We start from the raw sequence: 4,219 nt of genomic DNA, 5'->3' as shown, positions 1-4,219 counted from the left end.
AAAGACAAAGATTCTTGAACAGGAAAAATGAAAATACAAAAATTAAAGCTCAGAGGGTTAAAGGAATATATGCAGGGGGAGAATACCAAGTATAGAAAACAATTTTAAAAATTAACACAACCATATAGTCCCAGAAACAGAAAAGAAAATGGTACAAAAAGAACATTGCAAAAGGTAATTGTCAAGATCATTTAAACATAAATGAAAGACATCAATCCAGAGATTCAAGTACGTATTCAAATTTAATCTCATCATTCAATTGAACAGTGTGTGTGTGTGTGTGTGTGTGTGTGTGTGTGTGTGGTTACATTTTTCTTCAGCTCCTTCTAACATTTCCTCTTTCTTTTAGGTTGTAGGTACTTTTCTCATCCTGTTATTTCATGTGGTTTTCTTGTTAATTTGTCCTTTTTGTACTTACTTGAACTTTTTTACCTCCTCCCTTCAAAGGACTATCTTTGTTCAGTCTGAGCCTAATTCACACAAAGAGTCAGCCAAAGGCTCCCCAATAGAAAACATGGCCCAAAATTACTAGTTACTTAAACATAATTACTTTCTCTGGAAGTCTATTTTATTTGGTTCTTTTCTCCATCGTTCTCATGGACCTGGGAAATGTGAATTCTATAACTGATCCCATTTGTTACAGTAGACATGCTAGCCCTTTCAGTCCTCTATTTAGAAATCTCTGCTCTAAACTTCATGAGGAAGGCAAGACATCCCTTGGTCCATTCTGTGCCATCTTTCTCTATGGGATGTTGAAATAAGGAAATTATGATCTAATGGTATGGTGGTGTTTTTCTGAGTTCTGGAAGCATAAAAGTTCAATAAATGTTTTTCTTTCTGATCTTCCCCTATTTGGAAAATGGATTTTACTTTAGACATGCACAAAACAATTCACTTTCCATAAGTATCTGAAATACAGAAACTTGGAAAGAATATAATGAAGTATAAGAAAAAGAAAAATTGGCAAGGCAGGATGGAGAAGTAGAAAGTAAATGATAAAATTTAAAGTAAGAAAAAATGCCACAGATCGTCCTCTTCCTTACCCCATTACCCTGGCTAACATAGCAATATCAATGCCCTTTATGTTCACATGAAACATTTATTGGGGTGATGTGCATGTACCCAACATTATTCTAATAAGGACATGAAATCAATCAGTGAAGAATGAAAATATCTGGCAAGAAAATATAAGTCAAGGAGAAATGAAAAATGAGAGCAAATCTAAGGTGGGGCAGGTCTGACATGCTTGAGGAACAGTGAGGACCTGCTGAACTTCCAAGAAAGTGAGAGACAGGTGGAATGAGGTCCCAAAGATGAAAGGATCTTTGGGACTGGTATGAAGTATGTTGAAGATTTTGGCTTTTACCATAGGCGAAATGGGGATTCACGGTTGAGATTTGATTAAAAGAGTCACATATCATGACTTGGATATTAAAGGTCATATTGCTGTGATTGAAATATGAGGGCAGAAGATACGAGGATATGTGTTAAGGGGACTACCAAGAAGCTCCTGAGATGAATGCTGATTTAGATAAAAAGACTCAACAGTAGTGGTTTTAAGAAGTTTCAGATTCTACAATTTGAAGTTAGGAACAGTGTTATTTCTTGATAGACTGAGGATATAATTAGCATTAGTATGAAAAATGCACAGAGAGACATAGAAAAAGTCACATAGAGAAGTGACTAAACAGGAAATAAAAGTGAAAACTCAGTAGCAAACAGTGCTATTAGTCTTTGGAAGAGCAATAATTGAAACAATGTTATTCCCAAATTACTCATCCCTCATATTTAAAAGAGCAAGTTATTCAGTATTTGAATGTTTTCACAGGGATACTGGCAGTAACAGCTTTTTCCTATTCACACATACCTACATGCACAAAATTTAACAATACTGCAAATTCAACTGGCATTAGTGTTCTTTCACTAGCTATTTAAGTTGAGCATATCTACAAAAAAATTTTCTTGGCATGCCAGGTAAGCGTGCGTGTCTCAAACTTTCATTACTTAGAGTTGCTATTTTCTCTATTGCAAAAGCAAATTCATAAATACCTGGTTCTAAAGGCACCGAAGATAATGTTTGCCTTTAAAATGATTATCTTTCTGTCCCAACTTGCATTATCAGTGTTTCTTTTTTTTTTTTCAACAGAAAATTACTTTTTATTCAAGAGTACGGACAATAACTATTGAATTAGCATGTCTACAAGTTAATGATCACACTAACATACTTTGAGCTACAGAAATCATCATTCTTATACAGGGGTAATGAGATAAAGTTAAACTCAAAATGCAATGTATTGAGCAGTCCTCTTCTCTAGACTTATACAGCCAATTGTCCACATTTCCTTGTAGCTACCTCAGTCATATAAAATTTAACATTTCATAAACTGAGATCTCTCAAGTCTTTTTCCACTTTAATTTAGTGAATGGTACTACTACTGTCTATCCAGCATTGTAAGCTAGAAGTTTAAGTATTCTTGGTAGTTTCCTTTTTTCGCATGCTGCCCCCAATGTAGACTGTCAGTTTTATCTCTAATATTTTTTTCCCCCTTAGGTGCTGGGGATTGAACCCAGGGCCTTGTGCTTGCAAGGCAAGCACTCTACCAAATGAGCTATATCCCCAGTCCTCTAAATATTTTTTGAAACTGTCTACTCTTCTCCATTTCCACTACCAGCATCAAGCTAGTGCAAACTGTTATTCCTTCCTGCATTATAATGGTGTACTAACTGTTCTCTCTCCCTAGTCAGACTTGTTTCCTTTCAATTCATTCTTTTTCGTGGTACTGTAAGGATTGAAACCAGGGTTTTGCACATGCTAGGCAAATGCTCTACCACTGTAGTACATCCCCAACCCTTTTCTTTCTTTCTCTCTCTCTCTCTTTCTCTCCCCCCCCCTTTCTTTCTTTCTTTCTTGGTACTGAACCCAGAGAATGCTTAATCACTGAGCCACATCCCCAGTCCTTTTCATTTTTTATTTAGACAGTCTCACTAAGTTGCTTAGGGTCTCACTAAGTTGCTAAGGTTGGCTTTGAACTTGCCATCCTCCTGCCTCCCAAACTGCTGGGATTACAGGCGTGTGCCACCGCAGCCAGTGGAATTGTATGCTTTAAAAGGGTAAAATTTATAATACGTAATTTATATATCAATAAAAATCTAAATGGGCGGGCTGGGGTTGTGGCTCAGCGGTAGAGCACTTGCCTTGCATGTGTGAGGCACTGGGTTCGATTCTGAGCACCACACACAAATAAATGAATAAAATAAAGGTCCATCAACATCAAAAAAATATTTTAAAAAATCTAAGTGGGTCAGGCACAGTAGTGTGCACTTGTAATCTCAGCTAACTGGAAGGCTGAGGCAGGCAGATTGTAAATTCAAGCTCCGCCTGGGTAATGTCTCAAAAATAATAATAATAAGAGAGAGAACTCAGCAGCTCAGTGGTAGAATGCTCCTGGGTTCAATCTCCAGGACCAAAAAAATATCTAACTGGGATGTCATACAAACCCCTTCTAGCACTGTAAAGCAAGCACACCCTTCTGTCGCTATATGACAATGAATACTGCTGACTGATTATAGGTACCATAAGAGAAAGAGGTCTTAACAGGTGATTAGGTAGGGTATGTAGAGGTAGAAACCTGAATATTTAATGAGAAACGACTGGAGAAACAAAAAATGAGAAGTCATTGCATGAAAAAGATATAGCGGGGACAAAGGCATGGAAGACTAATGTCTGTAAAGTTTTGTCTCCAAAAGTTATGAGAGAAAAGAACAAAATTTTTAAGCATGTATCAGGCAAAAACAAAACAAAATAAAACTTTTATAGGTTAAATATTTCTTTATGCATATTCTGTGGAATCTGTATCCCATGAGATATTTCCCATAAAAAGGCTTCTGATGTTCTGGAAAATTATGCATATGAGACTTAGGGTTTCATAATCAATAATGGCATATTAAAGGCTCTAAGAACCTCATATTAAGGACATTGGCTTAACTTAGCTTGACATATTATTTACCAAATTTGTGTTATCAAGGAACCATTTCCACTCTGGTTAATAGTGCAAAGATACTTCTATAGATGATATGATAGAAAGCAAGTGCTGATACAGCAGAGTTGTAGAGACCATTAGATGATGAGGAAACAGGAAATAACTGAGATAGTTTAGCTGTGAAAATAAGAAACTGGTGAAGTAGATTAAATTAAAGGATTTCTTAATGAGGAAGGAAT

The sequence above is a fragment of the Sciurus carolinensis genome, chromosome 12 (assembly GCF_902686445.1).
Source record: "Sciurus carolinensis chromosome 12, mSciCar1.2, whole genome shotgun sequence".
Lineage (NCBI taxonomy): Eukaryota > Metazoa > Chordata > Mammalia > Rodentia > Sciuridae > Sciurus > Sciurus carolinensis.
This window is presented reverse-complemented; position numbering follows the sequence as displayed.